At 43.3% G+C, this 24305-nt stretch overlaps 1 long non-coding RNA gene across 1 annotated transcript in view; it reads left to right on the forward strand.

Moving 5' to 3' along the window:
• LOC138295734 (uncharacterized) overlaps positions 1–24305 on the forward strand; it is a 70531-nt gene that overhangs the window by 36525 nt on the left and 9701 nt on the right. Inside the window, exon 4 of the long non-coding RNA XR_011203673.1 lies at positions 8128–8179. This is a non-coding gene — a long non-coding RNA (uncharacterized lncRNA). The remainder of the gene's footprint in view (positions 1–8127; positions 8180–24305) is intronic.

Raw genomic sequence — 24305 nt, forward strand, 5'->3', positions numbered from 1 at the left:
ATGTGGCACTGCAGTACCTGGGGAAACACGGCATTTGGCTTCACTTCTACCTTGACTGGCTCTACTCCTCTTATTAATCCCACTTCCTTTCCTGTCAAGTCCCACACTTTTTCTGTCACTGTTCCCTGTAATTCGACTGGTAAATCAGTCACTGTGAACATCGGGAAGAAGGTTATCAAAGGGTACTCCTCATTTGCGGTCTCCGTCTCTGAGATCTGACCATCGTCCCCTTCATCATCGCTGTTTGTCTGCACCTCAATCCCTCCATTAGAACAGGTAATCGAACACCTCGTCTTACAAAGTAAGTCTCTTCCCAGTAGGGATACGGGACTCGAGTCACAGACTACAAATCTATGTAATCCTTGGAAGTTACCAATCTCAACTTGGACCAGATCTGTAATCGGATTTGTCAGGAGCTGATTTGCTACTCCTACCACCCTTATGGTACGCCCCGAAAGTGGCAATTTAGGAACCTCTGCACTTCTGACTGTAGAGCGTGTGGCTCCTGTATCAACTAGGAACGAAACCTTATGACCTATCACCTTTCCCTGAACATAAGGTCCCCTCTGATCAGAGAAGTAGATCTACTTCTAGGGATGCTGCAAGCCTGCACTCCTCACTATCTGAACAATCATCCGACCATTCATCGTTTATTTCATCCTCACCACGCAGTGGGAACTGTTGTACTGTATCATTTTGACTCATTGTTTGACCTGTTGAGGAAGCATCACCTGTTGCTGTCCTATTGGAGCTAGTGGTAATCTGCTGTTGTACCTGCTGCATCTGTGCTGGTTGAACACGTGGCATTTGCATTTGTTGCATAGGCTGGAGACCCTGCATCTGGGTCAAGACTGATTTGCATATGGCTGGGTACAAACTGGGGTGGCATGGTGAGCAAAAGAACGATGGATTAAACCCAGATCTGTGACTGGGGGTGAGTGTTTGCATTGTTCAGCACTCCGTCCATCATCCTTTTGTGTTGCTAAAGTGACCCTGCATCTGCACCATGTTATTCTTGAAGTTCGGATTTTGACCTCTTATTCTTGGACCCCTCACATTTTGAAATGTACCGACATCATTGCTTTGTTGAACAACACCATCCTGCACCATCATTGGGCGCCCCAGCACGCGTGACATGGTAACACCTTTTTCACCCCTTGCACATCATTTTGAACCACAACGGTATTCAAATCTGGACCACGGTTCACAAAACTTCCTCGACCTCTGCCTCTTTGTTGCGTCTGAAACATTCCGTTTCCTTGAGGTTGTTGTACCACCTGCTGTACCCCATTTCCCTGCATCCCTGCTTGAGCTGCCTTAATTTGCATCACCATCATCTTTTCTTTCATCTTTCTCTGTTTCAATTCAATCTCATCACTACAGTATTTCGCATACTGCAACACCTCATCAATCGGCTTCGCTTGCCAGCAGATCAAATGATTCTTAATCATCTGGCTAATCTCTGGTCTCACCCCTTCAACGAACCTGAACACAAGGTGATTCATGTCTTTCGGTTCTATGACCTCAGTACCACTGTAGTGTTTGAATGCCTTCAACAACCTCTCATGGTAAGCATGTATCGACTCTTTGCCCTCTTTTGAGGTTATGTCAGTATTCTGCCAATCAATAACTTTCGGCGACACTTTCTGTTTCAAAAACTCAATCACCTTATGGTAATACCTCATCACTTCAGAAGACGGTGCTCCAGTAATCTTGTCCCTTGCCGGCTCCTCTGTCTGCCAATCCACACCCCTCTTGCACCCAAACAATAAGTCAGCTGGGACTATGATCTCAAACAGGGTTTTCAAGTCTTCCCAAAGACGCAAGCTTCACAACCCTGTCCATCTGCTAGTACCACTTTATTGGCTTCTCCCTCAACCTGGGATAGTCATTTGTGAATGACAGGATGTCACCCCTAGACCACGGTACATGGACTAGAACCCCTCCAGCTGTTTCTCTCATTGGTAACATTTTTATTGTTCCCATGTCTGGTACAGCTTTCGCCTCCTTTGGTTCTGGGCAATCACCTTTCTCTTTATCTCTCTTCTTTGCCCATCTGCCTTCCCACTTCTCTAATGCTCCCCAAATTTGAGGACTCTTCAATATCGCTTTAAGATGTGCCTTCATTCCGGTGGATCTCATGTGATCGAAATCTTTAGGTTCAAAATCTAACCTATAACTCCTCTTCAGATGCTAAGTATTGTCTAAGTCTATGCCGTATTTGTCCGCTAGGTGTGCCAACCTCTGATGTACCCTGCTCCCTTCTTTGGTTATTTTGGGGCACAGAAACCTCAATTCTGCTTCCGTGTATGACTCTAATCTGTTCACCCCCATTGTTCCTTCTACTATTTCTGTTGCTTCCACACCCAACTTCACAAAATTCAGGTATTCCTCTCTTTCTGATCTCTCTGTAGTCGCTGAGGTAGTCTGCGGAGTGTTGAGTTTGTCTAACCACTTATTCAATTGTTGCACTTTTAAGCCTTGCAACAAGACATTTCCAGACTACATCATTGATGTCTGTGACGTACTTGCACTCATCACCTGTGGGTTCAAGGTACCCAACCCTGCTTGCCTGATTGTCTCCAAAGGAACCCCAATCGGACTGAAGTCCAACAAGGATCTAGACCTTTCAGCTGTCTGTCCCCCCTGTGTTATTCCCTGCAAGTTTCCTGTGAACCCTCCTCTTATCGCCTCTTGGGTCATTACTTCTTGGTCACATACGCTAGGCTTAGCTTGCGCATACAGCGGTACTGGCGGACCAACAGTAATTGGCAATGATATAGCAGCTGGTGTTTGTCCAATTCCCTAACACTGTGGGGCATTAACTCCCATAGCTTGATTCATCATGGGTGCTGTGGCTACTGACTGTGGTCCTGCGACCGAAGTGTAATTCGGAACCGGCTGTTGCTGCGGCTGGGCTAGCAATTGTGGAGTTGGCTCAATCTACACTAACTTTGCTTTTGTGTACACTGGATCAGGCGGCACCATCAAACTCATAGTAGTCTCTAATACTGGGACATCAGGATAGACCCTCTGAATTGGCGGTGGCTGCAACTGTATCTGCGTGTCTGGTGCAGTGGGTACACCGACACCATTCTGTATCTTAACTGTATTGCTTGTCTGTACTGTATTTGTGATTCCCTTATCTTGTGTCGGACCTTCAGGACCCGCACTAGTACTTGGTACATTATCATTCATGGCATATGGTGGCGATCGATCTGCCCAAGACTTCTGAGTCTCCTTTGGCTTACTAGAGCCCTTGTCTGTCTTACAAGTGGCCTTCTTTCCCTCTGTCTTGGCTTCTTGTGTTATTGCCGGAAACATCCTAACTCCGTCAACTATTCCCCTTCTCCACATCTTGGTTTCACTATCCCATCTAGCCTCCGCTTGAGTCCTTTCTGCTTTTCTCATTCTCCTCACAAATTTCTGCTGCCTCTGTTGTATGGCCATTAAATCCCAAATCGCTAATGCCTCAAACTGAGCTGGTCTCGGAGGCGGTTTTTGTTCACTTAACACCCGCCGCAAATTTTCCAAAATCCTTATATTAAACGTTCCGTACTCCAGAAACGCCAAACATCCCTCCTTTTCTGTCATTTTGCACCACTGCTTTAGCCAAAGACATGGCGCGACTCCCTTCTCCTCCATTACGGTATAAGCCGGAGTATCCTCTGGCGGTGTAGGCTCCCCCACACTCGCTGTAATGTTTGTATCTCCCCTCAAAGCACTCTTTAGAGCCTTGAAAATCTTCATTTTTGCGTCTTTTATTTGTTTAGAATCTAATCAGGAAGTGACTTTAATTCCCAGAACACTCTTCGCCTACCTCCTCAACTAATTGCCTCTCACGGATGGCTGCCAATCCGTGTGCGACCCCTCTCGGCAACTGACCTATCCCAGCGCGGCTCCAATGACGTCACACTCACACACACTGCGGCTGACAAAGTCTTGCGATTTGTCTTCCTCACACAGAAACTAATGCAATATATTGCGAGCACCTTAACAATAAACTCAAATTTGCCAGTTTACTACAGGAAGGGTAACACAATCTCTTCAGAACTTTACAGAGATTTCACTTGAAGCCTCGGCCGCTACTCTTTCCTTCTCAGCTCCCGCACTCGCAGGCAGAATTCGACCCGCAAATCCTACTCTCGACTTGTCAATGGTTTGTTCTAGTGCACTTTAGAACTTGCCAAATCTCCAACGAAGGTTGCATTCACACATTTGACTCAAACTCGACTTGTCAACCACGCCCGATTGACCTATTAAACCGCACAAATTACAACATAAACCAAGTGTCTCATACACTTCTCAATATATACTCCGGAGTCTCAGACCACGACAGGTCTGTACATCACCAACAACCACGTGGACAATTTTTGAGCACGAAGCGCCACACTCACATGAAGCTTGCCAACTTCCCTACTCTCATACTGCGGAGTACGCCCACTCCTACTAAAACATTGCTTGGCCTAAATTCACACAAACTTCACAAATCACCGGCGATATGCATAAGCTGAGCAAGCGCAAATTCCATTTCACACATGCTAGGGTGCCGAGAACATACCCAACTCACTTAGGCAAGCTCTGAGATTCCGGGAAAGTCATTTGGGACTTAGAGACACATCATACCTCCAATTTGCATTATTTCGAAAAACACTTTTAAACAATGGTCCCTTGTCCTAGGGCCCCCAAAGGGCCAAACCGTCCTCTGCTACCAGAACTGCTAACACGTCCCTCACTAGATAATTTACTCACTCTGGGACTCGTTTTAGGCCGGTAAATCTTTTGACCCTGATTGAAGACACCTTAAGACGAGATAACTAATCACCATGTCAATCAATAACGTCATCAATATTCACCATAACAAATCAATTAGATTAATCAATAACATTAATAAGACTCGGAAACCACCATGACCTTTCAGTCATGATTAACCAGACCAGTTTAGTACGATTTTATGATGTTTATTCCCTATTGATTACAATTCTACTAGTAAGTTTATTAGTCTTAAAACCATGAAGCACATTATCATTGTCGTAATATGGCAACTCGAATAAGATTTCATCAAAGCAAAGATCACGAACTTTAGAACATAACACGACGTCAACATAGGTTAACCTTAGCAGAGTATCATTAGCGCGTTATTCAACAAAGCATTGATTCAGTCATTTGTCTATCTGCGTCCATCTAGTGAACTCCTTAACTAACCTCGAATTAGCATTGGCATTTTGGGCTTCATGCAAAACAATTTAGCAACACAAATTTAGAAAACATCTAACTATGGTCTCTGTCAAAAGAAGCAGTTGGTAACTAGAAAGGAAAGGCAAACAGACAATTACAATTTCATCATCACATAGTTACCCTCCGTAATGGGTCAGCATACAGAGTCAGTCTTCGTCTTCAGGACATCAGTTGATTCGCCATCAGCCAGGAAACACAGCAAAGTTCAGCAAGACGGGGTAAGTAGGGACACTTCCCTCATAAGGAGGAGAAGTATAGAACGGGCAAGGTAAGGGTGAGTATGGCTTGAAGAGTCAAACAGCAAAGTCTTTAGGCAGAGTGACAAAGTGTCTGGGTAATAGCAAGAATAATTTGCAATGGCATCTCCTAATGGCTCCTTGTGTCAAAGGTTTTTATCCCTTTTCTGTTGTACAGTCCCCTAATTTCTAATTGGGCAGGTTTGGCACCCCACTATCTCCATCCAATGGTTTTCCAGTCATACCATCAAAATTGTCACCTCATAACAGTTCTTGGTTCTTGTGATTGACGTCCCCACCGGGTAGAATATCCTGTAGGATATCATATTTTCGTGGTCTTCTCGCATCCCCAGTCAGTAGTTCCATTGTCTATACCGGTTTAGGCGACCTTGTACCTGTTGCTAGTCTACACTGTTGCATTCAGCAAGAATGTTTCCTTGAGCAAGTCGAGTTTCATGAGAACGGATCTACTACAGTTACACTCATCTTCTGGAAAAATACTATTACATGTCAGCACACTGCACGTTAGAAAAACACATTTAATATGAAACCGGGCAGCTAGGCCCGACTCATGCTAACGAAGGCCTAGTGAATTAATTAGCAAAACCTTAATGTATAGTTCTTAATATTAATACAAAATCGTATATTAGTGCATTAATAACTAATTATTAGTCAATTTCATTAGTCCCCGTATGTATTGGTGGCCACTCCCCGTGGGCACATTTCGGACTCAGGTTAGTAAAACACATTATTACATTTTCTATGTGACATTATTATGCATTATTTCATAAACATTTTCATATTAATTTTGATTATTAGAGCTACGCTCCAACACTGCCACGTTGGAGTCTGGTGTTCTGGTCAGGAGGGTTGCCTTTTTTGCCCCAACACTGCTGAAACTAATGTCCATTTCTTACTGTATTGTCATAAATAAAAAGCCCCGCAAGACAGATGGATTCTTCCTCTTTATCACAACTTGGTAGTTAGGCAGTGTGCAACAGCCCTGCGTATATTGAAAACTGGGACAGCTGGACCTATTGTATTTCCCCTGTCTAGATATCTTAAGTGGGCTTGGCACCTCTGTATAAAGGCGCTTTAGCCCTGTGGTGGGCCAGTTAGCTGCTAAAATGCTATAACGTATGAGTTATTGTTCTGACAAGATTCTTCAAGTAGTTGGTCCCTCTGCATAGGGGCTGGTTCCTATGGTGGGCTGGGTTAATGTTATGTTGTTATAATCCTCGATTTACTGCTTGTTTCACACTAGCATATGCTTCTGCATTTAGACGAGGTGTCTGCTGTTCACTTATATAAATAGCAGACTATGTTCAACTTATGCCCTTTAGACTGTGGGGTTGTGTCATGTTGTAGCTACTTGTTCTTAACTGTGATCTTCGTTCAATTTTGTGTTGTTTTTTATGTGGATTTGCATTATGCACTTTGTTCAATTCTAAATCATTTAAGAGATTTTATCTGCATTTTTTTAATTTGTTTTACCCTATGATATTTTAATTGGCTTTCGTTTTATGCAATGTCATTTATTTTGTGAAGACGTACTGTACTTTTATGGTCTTTGGCCAAAAAAAGTAAATATGATGATTATGTCCAAAAAGATACCCGTTAATCCTAGCAGTGGTGTAAAGAGGCGCAAAACACTTTTTTAGAAATAACACAAGCCCCAACCTCTGTGACCATCTTTGGGGCTTCTTGACTGTTCCAAACAGTTTACTCTGTATTGCCATAAATGTGGATTTGTGCTTGGGTTACTGGTCCAAGACCATGGGTGATCAGGAAAAGTGTGTAGTGCATTCTTCCACAGTTTGGACCTAATCGTGGCTGGGCTCTCTCCACGTCTCTGCTCTGAGGCTGTGGCTGCCCATCTCATTGAAGTATCTGAAAATACTCTACTAAGCTCCACCCTGAGTTTTGGTGTGCCTCGTGCTGTTGCTCTTCTCCTTGCCACCAAAACTCAACATCTTTCTATTCCCAGATTGTCAAAGAATGAAATACTGTTGCTGTCTGCTTCTCATATTACTCATGTTCACTATCCCGCTTCGAATTCTGAACATCTGATGCCCACCCTTGATGGTGGGGAAGAGTCGAACTTCACCGCTCACATCACCAAACCATGTATCAATTTAACTGACATTCCTGCACCAAGTTGTGAACTGATATATTTTGTTGATGGGTTCATGTCTCGGAAATGAGGAGTGTCCTGACAAGGTACATTATATGTGTTGTGTATCAGATTGTGGAAACCTGTAAATCTGCTCAGGTTGTTGAACTTATTGCTTTAACTCGAGCCTATATCCTGGCCAAGAAAAAGATTGTAACTATATACTTGAACTTTTGGGGCACTTTGACTGATGCATCTCTTTGGGCTGCTCTGGCTGGAAATGGAATTTCCAACATCAGCTGGAACCCCAGTGAAAAACGGTCAACATGTGCATAATTTGATCAAATCTTTGTTGCCGAGAGATCTCAGTGGTCAGATGCTCTGCCTACCAATATCTTCATGACGAAGTGTCCTGAAGGAATGCTCTCGCTGACTCAACTGCTAGAAAGGCTGTTCTGTCCCATACTTCTGATGCTGCTATGTATTTTGTACAAACTGAATTGTTTCTCATACCTACCCTGAAAGATTTGTCTGTTACAGGAGTGGGCCTCTGAAAATGAAAAACGTGTTGGATCAAGCAGAAGTGTGCAAGGTATCCCGAAGGAGTGTGCTTAAATGCGTTATGTTTTTTGTGTAAATAGTAATTCTTTAGTGTACCTTAACATGCACTTTTATATTTTAATTGCAATGTTGATTTTTTAGTGTTAGATATTACTGCACACTTACACATTTTAAACCGATTATATTTCAGATACTCCATGTTGTACATTGCACATTTCTTCTGTCTCATGCTAGCAAAGCGTAGCCTCCTTCTCAAGCTGGCACAATGAAGTGAGGATTTCAAAATGAGTAGAGTCGACTCCTATTAGAATTAAGCGTATCTTACTCTCAAGGATTTCTAAAATTCCTTCCACAAGACTTTTTTGGCACCTGCTCATTAGTAGTTATATGCAAGTTTCTATTTTAACACGTCCCTGCTTCTATTTACTTGCATTGACTGAAATTGTATACAAATGAAAAGAAAAAATATGTATGGATTTTAGCATTACATGCTCCTACCAATCAAGGGTCAAATTCTGGCCATTGAAACAGCAATTGCCTTGCTTTATTGTTGCATTCTTCCTGGCTAATTTGCATTAGACGTATGTTAGATTTGTAGATGCTATCCCAATGTTGTTTTCTTTCACACCAACATAGTTGTTTATATTATGTGGATTCTCTTTTTCTCTACTTTCTTTTACCCACAGACAAAACCTAGTTGATTGCGCTTCTTGACCCAAATGTCCCACATTCTCTTTCCAACCTTCAGGAATGTGTTTGTGCCATTAAGCTGTGGATCAGCAGCACTTTCTTGAAACTAAATAGCAACAAGACCGTGCTGCTGCATATTGAACATGAGTCCATTTAGCACCCTTCACCAAGTCCCCTTGCCTGTTCCTTGGGTATTTCACTTAATGAAGATCTTCCCTTCCAAACGTAGATCAATCAAATTTCCTTCTCATTCAGCTGAAAAAAACCTACCTTCCATACCTACTTGCGCATGTGAAGGTCAATTCAGCATATATACTCTTGAAGTTTGAGTAATGTCACAGCTTTTACCTGCGCCTTCATAAACACATCATATTTAGCTATTTCAAAACTTAGCCACCATTACGAAGATCCTTAAAAATAAATATAATGTCCCTCTAGTAAGCCTATGGCTACCAGTGAAATAGTCTGCTCATTTTAAGGTTGCCTGCTGCTTCCACAAGTTTTACCATGGTTTGGAAATGCCTGATTATATGGGCGATTTGCTAAACCCTCTTCTAGAAGGTCCCTTTCTTCTGATTCTCCTTTACTGGTACATGTCCCCTGAGTGAGGTTGGCGTGTACCAGATGAAGATCCATTGGCCATTGAGGGCTAAACTTCTTGAGTGGTTAGAGGCTGTTCCTTCTAAAAGCCAAGATGCTCTCTGAGCGAGCATGCACTTGTAAAATAAATTCTGCATGTTTTTCATGGTTAATGCTGGCATTTGATTGACCTTGTCCATGTCTCCCTTCTATCACAGAAAAAGACTGTGCAGCTTCCAAACTGCCCTCTGCTTTGTGGCACACCTTTAATCAGTTTTTAACTATGAGAACACTGCTTTCTGGGACTTGTATTGTTTCCATTATAGTTATGGCCTTCAAAGTTTCAGAATGCTATTGGCAAAAAGCCAGGACTAATTGCAGGTGGCGGATTTAATATAGAGCCATTTGGTGTATATATGACTGACAGCTTCTCAGTCCACCCACCCTCGTTGAGGCAGATGAGGGATAGGCAGTTATGGATACAATAAAATGAAGTTATTAGTAAGATATGGATTGACGATATAAATACATAGAATGTTAAAGTATACACAAATGGCAGCTTTGTACATTCCATTTCATTCATCCACTGGTTAGCACATGGGAAACAAACAAGGAAGAGGTCATGTCAAATCACTGTCTGCTGACTCTTAAAGCATCCATGCCAGCATATCATCTTTAGTTTTGTAATTTTGAATAGGTGCTGTCTCTGACAAAGGTATTTATTTGCAGCTTTGGGCAAATAAGGAGGTCAAACAAGCTTACTTGCAGTTATTTGTACTCTCAAGCTAGAGTAAGAAAACAATTTTCAGGCTTCTTTTGTGGAAAAAGATCAATGAAAATTGAGGTTTTCTTAGCTTTAGTGAAATAAAGTCTTGATTTCGTTGAAGACATGATTAAAAAAAAATATGTTAACCCTTTCGCTGACAGGCTGTCAAACCCTCTCCCCCCCCCTCCCCCTCTCCCTCCCCAAATTTCCTCCACCTGCCGACACCACCCAGTGCTAAGCCTTTTTGGCTATTTGGTGTAGCTTGCATTTAGGCCTCCATAGCTTTTTGTCCATACAAGCTATCAATGCCAAACATGCATACTTCTTTTCCAACATCTTTGTGATTCTAAAGGTACCCAGGGTTTGTGGATTCCCCTGGAGAGGTCCAAGGTATTAGCCAAAATATAGCTAAATTTAGTTTTTGGGCAGAGGGAGATGGGGAAAAAGTGCTGTAGAAGAAAGTGTCTGTTTTTTCCTGCAAATGTCATCTATGAAAGGTTTGTGGTGCTAAAATCACAATCTTCCCAGCTGTCCGTAACAAGCAGACTTGATTCAGAAAGCAACATTTTTTTACCACACTTTTGGCATTTTACTGGGAGTTAGCCATTTTTCCTATTTCTTTTTGTGCTTTGAATCTCCTTCCAGTTTGGTGGTGGAAAAGGGTGTGAAACCCATGGTGGATCCCGGAATGCTATACATTTATGAAAACTAGACCAAATTCAGAATTCAGCTATGGGTCATTTGTGTAGATCCTTCAAGGGTTTTCCCCAAAGAAAAGGAGTGTGGGGATTAAAATAAATTGAAAATTAGTAGGAAAAAACTGCCATTTTGTGGCAACATTTTAATTTGTAACTTTACACAATCAATATACTGTTACGTCTGCTTGACCTTTCTGCTTGCGGGGATATATAGGAATTGTGAGTTTTCCAAGAACTCCAGGTACCCAGAGCCAATAACTAAGCTGCACCTTGCAATGGTTTTTCATTGTGTACTGGATATATAGCAATTCATGTGGTAAAATATAAATAGTGAAAAATAGTTATAAAAAACCTATGTATTTTCAGAATGAGCACAAGATATGGAGTTTAGAAGCAGTGGTCATTTGCCCAGCTCTGGATTTGTGGGTACCCATATCAGCCTGTGAATTAAAGGGCATTTCTCAAAAGAACATCTTTCTTTCACACACTTACATTTGGAAGGCACAAATGCAGAGAAATACAGTTGGTAATAAAGCTTGTTCTACTATTCTGTGTTTCCCTAAATCTTCTGATAGAAATGGAACCTCACATGTGAGGGCAGGCCTAATGCATTCAACAGGAAACGGAAACAGCCCAAAATGCAACATGGAAACATCACAATTTCCCACTGAAATCTGGCCTTTTTTATTTGCAATGTGCCTAGCTGTGAATTTTGAGCCTTAACTCAGACGGCACCTATGAAAACCTAGCAAACCTGTACCTTTTTTTAAATTAGATGCCTAGGGGAATCCAGTATGGGGTGACTTGTGAGGTTTTCACCAGGTTGTGTGACTCTGATCATCTTGCAAACCTCAACAGTTGAGTTAAGAACACATTTTCCTCACATTTTTGATGGAAAGTTCTGGAATCTGAGGCGACCCACATTTCCTCCAACCAGCATTTCCCCAAGCCTTCTGATAAAAAATGGTACCTCACTTGTGTGACTGGGCCTAGTGCCTGCAACAGAACAAATCAAATCAAGGTCATTGAAGATCCCTTTGCGAGGACTCCCATTGATGTTAGTTTGATCCGTTCCTGTCGCGGGCACTAGGCCCAGCCACACAAGGGGGGGGGGGAGCATTTTTATTGGGATAAGTGGGGAAACGCTGGGTGGTAGGAATTTTGTGGTTTCCTTCTGATTCTGGAAGACTATGGCACAGAAATGCAAGGAAATATGTGATTGTAGTCAAATTTCGAGGCTTAAAGGGCATTGTGGGTAAGAAAACTTGATGGGTTCCACAAGGCACACCGCCCTGTACTCTCCTGGGTGTTGGGTTTACAAAAATGTCTAGAGTTGGTTGATTTTTCCTAGAAACAATGTACACTCTGTCAGAGAAAGACAGAAAAGACAAATATTACTGCACAACCATCTATTCCTCAAGTGCACACACATACTGGTTGGATTTGGCACGAGGGTGAGTGAACGGTTCAGAGTGTAAATTTTATTAACAAGAAATTTCACAGAAATGAAATACGCTGTTAGTAATTGAAAGTTAAAAAAACTGAGCCAATGACTTGCAGCTCATGAGCTGTAAAGCGGTAACAAGGCATCAGCCACTTTACAGGCCATTCACACACCTTTTGTGTGTGACACACACAAAACCATTCACACTGGCAGCTGTCGGTTCAGCACATTGCAGCAGTCCCATCAACAGACAGTGCCATTCAATGGCACATCCCTTTCATGCGCCCACTTGACTGACACAGCAATCACACTGGCTGGCAACTGACGGAGTGTGTGGACTGGCATTTGTCTGACAGAATGTGTGTGTGTAGTGGCCAGCAGCAAGTCATTACACACACACACCTCCACCAGCCAGGTGCCAGTTCTTGCACATTGCCAACCAAGTGCCATCCATACACACTGTCAGCCAATCACCATCCACGCACACCGGTAGCCAAGTGCCAGCACACACACACACACACACCACCAGCCCACACCGCCAGCAAAGGGTCAGTCCATGCACACCGCCAGCCAAGCGCCAGTCCATGTACATCACTAGCCCACACCACCAGCTAAGGGCCATCAACACATGCAGCCAGCCAAGCACCTGACCCTGCACACCTCCAGTCCAAGCACTTCGCCAGCCAGGCGCCAGTCCACACAAACTGTCATCACACTTTTTAAAAACTTTTTTTTGAACAAAAAACAAAACACAAACTAATATATAAAACGATAGACCAGTCAGTTCACTTTTACGCTCATGGTTGCTCCCAACAATTCCGTTGTGTGTGATACAATTTAAAACATGCGGGATACTCTTGGCAATACATACAACTCTCCTTCTGCATGCCTCTTTGGACACAGACTCTACAGGTACTTTTTTTTTTCTTTCTTTTTTTTGGGGGATGGGGTGCGGGAGGAATGTAATCAGGAAAGTGGCAATCTTTCAATCTTGCCTCATCCTTCACCACTCCAACTCAAGGAGCACTTCCCTGCTCCACTACAACCAGGCTGCCTATCACAGACTGCTGAAACAGAACAAAAGTCATCTTTGATTCTGGAGAACAATCCTTGAATACAATAAAAACATTGGAGGTTGCTAAATGAAACAAATGAATAGCCAATTTCTTATACGAAATGTGAGCCTTACAAACGGCTGTGCAAGGCTTCAACCTATGTCCTACTCTATTTAAACCACCGATGTACTTATTGTGGTCTAAAATGTACACAGGTTTGCTCGGTTCAGCAACCTGACCCCAAACAGTCACAGGTAAGGTACTCTCATTATGAATGGTTGTCAGACTGCTGGACATCTCTCCTGTTGGAAAATTGCACAGGTAGATGTTCATCACTATGCAGAGCACTGCACTGTCCTGCCCACGCTGTCCACCCACACTGAACTTTTTTACATACAAACTCTTTAGGGTAACCTTTACAGTTAGGGTAGATTGTGCCACAAGCAACAGTGTCCACTTGGAACAATTCCTTGAACAATTGCACACCATTGTGAAAGTTATATACATATTAATGGTGACCTTTGCTAAGAAGTTCTCTACCAAGTTTCCACACAGTTTTCTCACTGACCCCAAAAGTGGATGGACAACCAGGGGGTTTACTAGAACACTCCCTACCTGTCTACACCCTGAAATTATAGATCAATTCAGTACTATTTTGAGACAGCATATACATTTTAATTCCATAACGTGCCCTCTTGCTAGGAATGTACTGCCTAAAAACCAAACCTTCCTTGAACTGGACCAAAGACTCATCCACAGCTATTTCCTTTCCTGGAACACAGATTTCTTAAAAGCGATCTTCAACATGAACAAGAGTGGAACAAATCTCAAAGAGATGTTCATAATCAGGGTGATCTTGTGGCAATGCTGAAGCATTAACAACAAAATGCAGAGTCCGAAGCAGAAGCAAACACCAATCACAACTCCTAGTTGCAGGATACCATAGCCATTGCCATCAAGGGACTAGTAGATCAGTATGAAGACAGCAACAACTTCCTTATCAAGCCCATCAAAAAAGATCAACCCAATAACTTTTTCAACTCATCCAGATTTGTGGGAAGCCACCAACTAGTTCTAGAGCTGGGCTCAAGTCTGGCACTGTTGTCCCTCAAATACTGTTCAGCATACAGATTAGTGTGGTCAACAAGCTCATCCAAAAATACATTGCCAATAAACAACTGAAAGAAATTTATAGGGAAAAGGTTTTCAGTATTCATGCTACAATACCAGTAAAGGCAGACACCACAGGTTGCACCATGTTTGTGGCAACCAAGAGTTCATCACTCCCAGTGGAAAGCCTTTCAGTCCTAGACTGCAATCTAGACTCCTCTTGATCCACTCAGTGTATATCAGCATAAGAGTCACTTCCTCCACACTTAGAGTGGCTTCATCATCAGATGATTCCTCTTGGGCAGAACATTTACTGCCAGAATTTTGGACTTCATCTTCTGCCTCTAATACAAAGGCAGTCTCAAAACAATGGTCAGGGAAGATTGAAACAGCAAGCTAGCAAACTGCTGAGTGGTAATCCTGTGGCTAGCCATAATCCTTACTAATAAAAGCACCACAACAAATACATCAATGAAAACCAACACTGTGTTTAATAAGTAATAAACAAATGTAGCTGTATCAAGCAGAAAGTAGAACTACTGGCATATAGTAATCTGGAAGGAAAAGTCAATACAAAGCACACAAAGACCTATGTACTAAAAAATGATACCACTCACTTGCCGGAGACAGCAAGACTTGAGTATAAATTGCAGTTACTCTGCACAGACACAGCAAGCACCAAAGAAGTCCCACTGGAAGAAAAAAAAACCCCAGGGGTTGTTCCCGGTAGTTATCACAGAAATAAAAATCCTTGGCATCTAGTAGGTTTCAACAACCAACCCCCCCTCACCACCACCCCTGTGGAGGGATGAAACATAGATAAATGATAATGCCCCCATGGGCAGCAACCCTTGCCCTTGGGGCTGCTCCCCCAACAACAAAAATGCCTTGGTGGTTTAGCAGAGTGTATTTCTGCTTCAGGATTCCGGCCCCATCCATGATTGTGGAGCAGGAATACACTAAAAACAAACACAGGGGGAAAGGAAAAACTCAACTTTTTCCTTTCCCCTGTGTCTGTTTTCCTAATGGACAGCTTGAAGTCGTCCTCGGCACAAGCCCTCAGCACACAAGAGGTTAAGTTATTTTTTGTCCAAGGAGTATATTAGATTGATGAAGCAGTTAAAGCTTTAACATCAGACAGACGTTTGAGGGAAACCAGATACAGTAAAACAGTCAATTTTGCTTCCAACAGTGTAAGAGATAAAAAACGCATTATCTGGACACTGTATAAACAAACTCACAATGAGATAGCATCCCACATTTGATTGTATTTAGATTAGAAATCCTTACTCCCTTTACCACTCAACAAAGTAGAGGATGTTCACCAACTGATCTGCCATCTGCCCTTGCATGCACTGCCGATATTGCTAATTCCAGGGGATTTCCAGGCTGACAAGAACCCTTTAATACTACTACTACTACAAGGGTTTGATTATCATTTTGTGTTGTTGACCTGGGGATTGAGGAGTAGTTTTGGTTTTAAAATTGTTGCTGCTCTTTTGTTATGCAGGATCACTATCCGGCTTTTTCATGTTGTTTTAAGCTCCTCTATGATTGTTCATCTCAGAATATCTATAGCAAGGTGTATATGAGAAGTTAGTCAACATCAGTAAATGGTCTTCTTCTGTTCCTTATGCTGGGTTCTGGCTTTGCGGGTTAGCATGTCTCTATACAGTTAGCTCCACAGGAAATGTAATCACATAAATAATGTTATATGAGGTAAATTTCTTAGGCATTCTTGTCATGGAATGTGTAACCTCAAATGAATCTCCTTGATATGAGTTGTGATTTATCAACAGCACAGGAGCCACTCTGAAAGCGTTGACCTTGAAGATTTGTCTTTTAACATGCTTCAGTTTTTAAAATAAAGCTGGTACATGCAAATCAGTCCCTTAGGTTGTACCCCCATATTAAAGCAAAAAGGGTGGTTCCAACAAAGATTCACTAACAGGCTCCCAACCGCAATTCTTCTCAGGAATAAAATGAGAATTCTGACCTATGTCCTGGCCTGGAAAGAGAAAAAACAGCTTCGGTTTTTCATAATACGGGGCCTGATTCGGTTTGTTCTCCTATATTGAATTAAGACTGCTTCTCCCCTTGTGAAGATAGGTTTATCATACAGGTGGAAACGTTCACTTAGCTAGGATACTTCCTGTAAGCACATGCTGAACTTTTGTGTCTCTCTGTAAAGGTATAGTTTCATACCTTGGATTTATATGTATGTATGACCATGGAGGTTTATCCAGGCTGCTGTGCTGATTCTTTACATTCGCACATATGTTCCAGTCAGGAATGCCATTGTTTGCAAAGCCCATTTATTAACGCAGCCTTGACTGGCTTACGGTTTCATCCTTTCATCCATAATAAGGGTTTGCGTAGGCTTTACAAGACCTTGGAAAAAGCTGACAATGTATCTCCTTCAGGAGGGATAGATGCTGATGTAAGAGCTACTGAGAAATAGGTTCTTGTATAACTAGTGTGAATACTGTTTTCTGTTGGGGTAAAAGTGGGTTGTTGTCTGGATATGATTGGGACTTTCTAGTTATTAGTCTCAGTTACGAGGGAGTTGTCGAGAGAAGGCCTCTGAGTGTAGAGGTGCTCTCTTGCACCTCTCTGCGGGGCTCCCCTGCCAGGCTCTTTCATTTCTGGCACAGGTTACTGAAATGTGACATTATACCTGGATGGAGAGACCCAGATAGGCCAGAGGCTGCAGACTAACCCAAGGAAACTCCAGGGCTAGGCAGCCAGACACAATGACTTTTCAAGCTTCTGGCAGACAGAGTCCCATAGTCTCTCTGAGACCATATTCATGAGGCAAAAAGGCTCACTAGAGAGCGGTAGCCCAACCCACAATTCCTTGGCAGACAGTAAATGGGCTATGCACTCTAGCTCCGCATTACAAAGCCCACTTTTAGGAAATTTTACCACCTTTCATGAAGGCTTGAGGTCCCGATACCCAGGATGGAGTTGGAAAATAGATATTACCTTCTTTTTGTATGCACCACTAGGGTCAAAAGAGAGAAGGACAGTATGCATTTGTACCTGAATGCATTTTTGCACCCAGCTTTCGGAAGAGCTGCAGTTGTCATTCTTCACATTGGCCCTTCTGTGACATGTGTTTTGTAAACAGATTTTTCTGACTAATGCCACCCAGCCAGCTAATTAGTGTATTTCTTCTTGGCGAGAAGCATGATTTGTTTTTTTTTTTTGTTTTTTGCTCGAAACTATAATAGTAACAGATTCTTAAATGGTGATATATTCCTGTCCAGGGTATGGATTTTTATGAAATTTTATAAAATATAAATTTGGCGAAGGAACAGGATGCTCCAGAAATCTGCTTGTCCTAAATAAAATACATGTATCCCCTTTGGTGCCATGCAGTGAGGTCTAATAATACCCTTTCACATTATATCTGGGGTTGGATTCTAGAAAGGTTCTGATTTTACCATATTTCTGATTTTACCAGCCTCTGAAAATGCTAGTGTTCTGTTTGCCCCAGATCTTTGAATCACGTGCTCTGTTTATAAATGGGTTTGGTTTAGCCAGTGGTTTGAGCAAAGTAAGCCTGTGAATATGGTAGCACATTCGCTATGCTGGAGTTTTGATAATTGCCAAGTTCAAGATAGGTCATTATTGTAACTGTACCATTCCTCTTTTTCTGTCTTTAGTTTCCGAGGCAGTGTCTTGTGAATTGCTCTGGAAAATTTACTTTCAAGTTTTCACTCAATTTTTACTGTAGAAACCTGATTGTATTTTCAGCCCATTACCAATGTTACCAAAGAGGGTCAGTAGGACCGCTCATAATTTGACTTGCTCCACTTGACCACATTGTGCAATTCATAGGCAAATCACTTCTTTTCACTGTCCCTTCGTTTCTTTGTTTGCCATAACTGTGGGCACTTTGTGACACAGTGGGCTGGCCCAGGGAGCCCTGGTCCCGTATTGCCCACCTTTGGCCCACCAGAGCCCTACCCATGTTTGTAATCCATGCACACTAAGTGACAGATGGGGACATTTCAGAGAATGTATCTGGCCCCCTGTAGTTTTGACTGGTCTTGATGCTTCAAATGAGCCCTCATTGGGACTTCCAGGCAGCTTGGAAGTCTTAACACTGAGTCATGTGAAGGAAATTCCATGTTTTGTTTTTTATTTTAAATACAAAATGTCACCAGTGACATTGGCATGGTACATTTTAAACCACCTCTGTAGGCGTGGTAAAGGACCTCTAATTATAATTTTGCACAACCCTACTTCTTTGTCACAGCCATACTATGGCATCAGATGATAAGAATTCCACATCACAGCCAATCGTATAATGAACACACTAGCTATGAAGTGTCTGTTTCTGTCTATTTGAGTGCCAGCTATATCCAAGCACACGTGTACTAAGCACTCATGGAGCATAATAGTTCACTAGTAGTGAAAAAAAGGGTTGCAATACCTACACTTCTAAAACTCAGCTGGACTTCCTGGTGGAGAGATTGAGCTAACAGTGCTATTAGAAACCACTCCTTGCTGGAGGCGTTCACTGTACGGCCTTTAACCTCAACAGAGAGATAGTGAAGAAGATATGCAAGGCTTTAAGTGGGCCTGTCCTGCCAGTGCACCGCACTGGCAGTTCTAAAAAGCAGATGCTGAGAAGGGTCCATATCAGGCACTCCATTATTGTCCTCAAGCTCAGGATGACAAACATTTTTTAAAACTCAGCAGCAGTATCACCCTTCACTGCCTTTATAGTTATTCAACTCATCATTTCAGAACTGAAGCATTTTCAGTAATATATACAACAAAGCCATTTTAGGTCGCAGCCTACCAGACAGCGTAGCTGTCTGGTTTGCTAAAGACATCTTGAGAACTTTCAGAAAGTTGACTTAGGAATGCAGTTCGTTGGTTGATTACCACTGACCTTGTGGTTTGTAACTCACACTTTCTGGCTTTCCATTTGCTGGCTTTAGTCCCTTTAGGCGCTGTAGGTTCACTTCGCCCTTCTTGTTGCCTAAACAGTGTTTTCTGTATTCTTCCACAAACTCTCTTTCTGGTAACAAGCCTTTAAATCTTGTTCTTATTTCATCACATTTGCTCTCCATTCAAAGCCCGGGGTCAAATGTCAGGGGCTGTCTTCCAAGGGCACTTGTTTACTTTTCTTTCTCTGACTTCAAAGTAAGAGGATTTATGTGACAATCTTGCTGGATACTAGGGATAGGAAAGAGTTTTTTTCGAGCACACTCCAACATTTAAATGAACTGTAGAAGTATTTCAGAATATATCAGAATTATGAACGCACAAAAGGAGCACATTTTTTGTAATTTCTGAAGTGTTTGAAACAAATACTTTAATATGATCAAAATGAATCAATAAACTACGTGATGGCAATTTCCATACATTTTCATCTGTGCTCTGTATAGTTTTATTGGTAAAATTGTATGTCAGTGCAAATGTAAGTCATATCAACTGAAAATGTGTTGTCTGTAGTGACAGTGTGCTACCACACCATTAATGCTCCACTGTACTCTGCGCCATTCCACACCACTGCATTCTACTCTGCACCACTCCATTTTACACCACTACATACCACTGCAGCATTCCATTCTCCACCACTTGTAGGAAGGTGTCTCTTTATATAGTGGATCAAAAAGAGGTACACTCTGCAAAGAGTCCAGGAAACCCCAAAGGTATCACAGAGACACAAATGACAACTCAAATGCTCTCTTTTGTGGTAGTGTGGGTGAGCAGTTAGGCATAAGAGAGGGTACTGCTGAGCATGTAAGGCACACACACATACAGTAAATGAGACAAACACTCAAGGATATCGTACACCAATTTATAAAAATAACACATACCTTTATATACATTTAAACACTAGGATTACCAGAATCAGGTGAGTACTTTTTGAGATACAGATTTTTAGAGTTTTCAAAAGTAGACAGTTAATTTTTCTGTAGCTGAAATGTTACCCTATGGTAGAGAAAACATACATGACACACAGATACTTCACATCAACTTACAGGGCGAATCTTCGGGACTTAAGGTGAGTACAATGCAGGGTCCTAGGCCACACCAACAGGTCACCTCAGGCGGCCCGGTGCAGTGTCAGTGGCGGGTGCCCCGTGTAAGTCAGTGGGGATCGTTCCGGTCACAATGATGCTGCAGGGGTGGGCTTGAGTGTCCAGTCCGGGTGAACCTTCAACTGGGTCAAGTTCTTACTATGCTCAGGGACGTAGGGGACTAGTAGTCCTGTTCTCCTTGCTCTGGGCGGCCGGGTGCAGAGGTGGTTTAGACCGTCGGGTTTTCTGTCATCTGTTGCAGTACAGGGGGCCTACAGACACAGCCTGCAGGCATGGACTGGGTCACCAGCCCGGCCGAACCAACAAGTGGACTTGGGTTTGGCAAGCTCTGGGGAACATAGTGGCACCAGTAGTCCTCTTCTCCTCAGTTCGGACATCCGGGTGCAGAGGTGCACTGGATTGTTGGGTTGCATGCAGTTACCGGTTGCGGTGAGAGAGGGGTGATCTGCAAAAACAGGCTGCAGACGCCACTGAGAAGTCCACAGTGGGTGATCTTAAGGTGGGCTACTTCTCTGGAGGGCCTGGAGACCATGTTGACACTGCTGGCCCGCTTCAGCTCAGGCTAGGCGGCTCAGGTGCAGTGGTGATGTCTTGCATCAGGTTTTGGTGATCCCAGTCCTCGCACTTCTATCTTTGGTTGCCTGCAGATGCAGGGAAGCAGCTCCTCTACTCCAAGGGAGTTCAACTTGGAAATTTGCAGAGCTCCGGCAGCTCTCCTGGGTTCTTGGATGCTGCAGCGCCTAGATAGGTCAGTTGCTCCTCAAGGGTCAGGTGCAGTGTTAAGGGTAGTAGTCAATGAGCTACTATACCTAGATGACCACTTCTTTTGGGAGGTGGGCATCACGCTGTCCCAGAGTTCATAATTCCACCACACACAAGATGGCGAAATTCCTATGGCTGTGTTCACTTCAGGCTGGTCACCGTACGGGTGTGTCCAGTCTGCAAATGCAACACGCCTCGTGCAAAGCTAATTTTGAATGCCTGTCCAGGTGCCAAATAGTCCCTGGGGCAGGGGTGTCGGCATCTTCTTCTGAGGCCAGCCAGATCTGCATACCAAAGGCGGTGGGCTTTTTTGAAGCCTACTGTCTGGGGATGCAGAGTTGCAGGTCATCCTAAGAGGTATCCACACCAGCCAGAGCAGACTTTTGTTCCTGACCTCCCGAGAGCAAAGGCCCTTGCCCCTGGGTGTCAGAAACTCATCTGTTGGTGGCTGGCTAGAACTAGTCAGTGAGCCCACCAGCCGTTGGTAGGTTTTCAGGGAACACCTCTAAGGTGCTTTCTGGGTGAATGTATTAATAAACCCCTCACTGGAATCAGTGAGGGCTTATAAGTATGAGATCTTTGATAGCAAGCATACCTAGTTTCAGTGAAGCTGTCATGTAGGTGAGGGACTCCTGTTCATCAGTGTCCAGTACATTTACTTAAATTGGCTTCCCTGCCCACTTCCTATGTCTGAGAATCTATAAAGACATAGCAGAGGCACACCTGCTCCTGCAGATATGTACACATGTGTAATATAATGCACCCTACCTTAGGGCTGTAAGGCCCGCTGTAGGGGTGACTTATAAATAGTACATGCAGTGTTTAGGGGACATGGCACACAGGTTGTGTGCCATGTCGCGTTTTCACTTTTTGGAGCACCTTGTCACGCAGCCTGCAGTGGTAGTCTGCATGATTTTGGAAGTGGGTCCCTCAGAGTGGCACAAGTTGTGTTGCAGCTCTTAGGGACCCTCTTCTGTACCTATGCCCTAGGTACCAGTTACTAGGGACTTTCAGAGGTGCTAAAGGGCCTGGCCTTGGGGAAGGAGCACTGGCACTGGAGATCTGGTTAGCAGGAACCTAGTGAACTTTAGTCAAAGTTGCATCAAAAACCAAGCAAAACATGGAGGGATTCTGCAACTAGAACCCAGCTTCATACTCCACTGCACTCCACACCACTTCAGGCTACACCTCTCTACTCTACGATGTACCACTGTACCACTCCAATCGACTCTGCACAACTCCACTCCGCGCCACTGCACTCTATGCCAACACACTGTACACCAATGCAGTTTACGTTGTAACGCTCAATTCTATGCCCCTGCAGTCTATGCCAATCCACTGTTTGCCTCTCTCATCTACTCTGCACCACTTACTTCTATGCCACTGCACTCTACACACCTTTACTCTATACCATTTAGACTCCATGCCACTCTGTGCAACTGCACTCAACTCTACCCTGTACCACTCCACCCTATGCCATTTCATTATACTCTGAAACAATCAACTCTTTGCCACTGCACTCTACGCCATTCTGTCCCACTCCATGCTACTGCACTCTACAGCACTCAACTCCTAACCACTGCACTCTAAGCCAATGCACTCTACTCTGCGCCACGGTCACTGCGTTCTGCATCACTGTACTCTACGCCACTGCTCTCTACACCACTCTATGCCAATGCACTGACACACTACTGTGAAACACTGCACTCTCTGCCACTGAACTCTCCACCACTGTGCTCTGCACCACTGCATTCTATGGCACTATAGCTTTCACCGCTCTATGCTACTGTATTCTGCACCACTCTATGCCACTGCACTCTTTGCCACTCAACTGGACTTTGCACCACGCCATGAATACTCCACTCTACGCCACTCCACTCTGTACCACTCCTCACCACTGGATTCTACTCTGCACCACTCCACGGCATCACTCCAGTCTACGGCACTGCACTGTACGCCACTTCACGATACACCTCAACTCTACCCTGTACCGCTCTACTCTATGCCAATGCACTCTTCACCTCCCCACACCCCTGCACTCTATGCCACTTGACCACTCCGGTCTCTGCACTTTACTATGCACTACTGTAATCTAGGCTAATGCATTCTACAACGCTGAATTCCGTGCCACTGCACTCTACGCCACTATACTCTGCAACACTCTATGGCCAGTGCACTCAACACCAGTCCACTCTCTTTTCTTTTTTTTCTTTCTATATCCTACTTAAAGCCCTGAAGATATTTTTAGGTATTGTGGCAGAAGGTGAAGTTTTGTTTCTGATTCTGTCAGGAACGCCACAGCCCAGTAATAGAGGAGAATATACAGGAGGCAAGAATTCTCGCATTAAATGCTGTAATACACAAGCATGAAAAATCCTTTTCAGCTGACCTACTGAATCCATGTGGTGTTAGATTTTTTCTCTGTGCGACAACGAAGGAACAACTGACGAGGAAATAGAAGAATCCTCTGAAAACCAAGCGCGCTAAATTGCTGGTTTGGTAAAATTCCACTCCAGGAGCCAAAGGTTTTCCATGCCCGTGGCTCTCAGCAAATCTAATCACACAGTAAAATACCTAAGGTTAATGAGTTACCTCAAAAGGAAGCCACTTCACATAATGACAGCAATTTATCTGCTAATAATGAGGCCTGTAGTGCTGCAAAAAGGAAATGGTGGCAATTGGCAAGTGGAACCCTGTTGCCTGGTAACAGAACCTTGGGATATGAAAATTCTCTGCACCTTAAACAGAAAGGAAGCATTTTCAGGCCGGGCTTGACAAACTGTAAAAAGGTCCTAAGAAGACATGGAAAGTGGAAGCATATGTAGAAAATCACTTTAACAAGGGGTCTACAGAAGAATTACTTAATGTGAAAGGTAAAGGAAATGATGTGCAGGGCAATCAGCAGAAAGAAAATTGGTGTAGTAAAGTTCACGTTCTTTGATGCGAAGCATATGAAATCATCCTATAGGACTCTCATAGGAGCTCCAC

This window comes from Pleurodeles waltl, chromosome 1_2, assembly GCF_031143425.1.
Source record: "Pleurodeles waltl isolate 20211129_DDA chromosome 1_2, aPleWal1.hap1.20221129, whole genome shotgun sequence".
NCBI lineage: Eukaryota > Metazoa > Chordata > Amphibia > Caudata > Salamandridae > Pleurodeles > Pleurodeles waltl.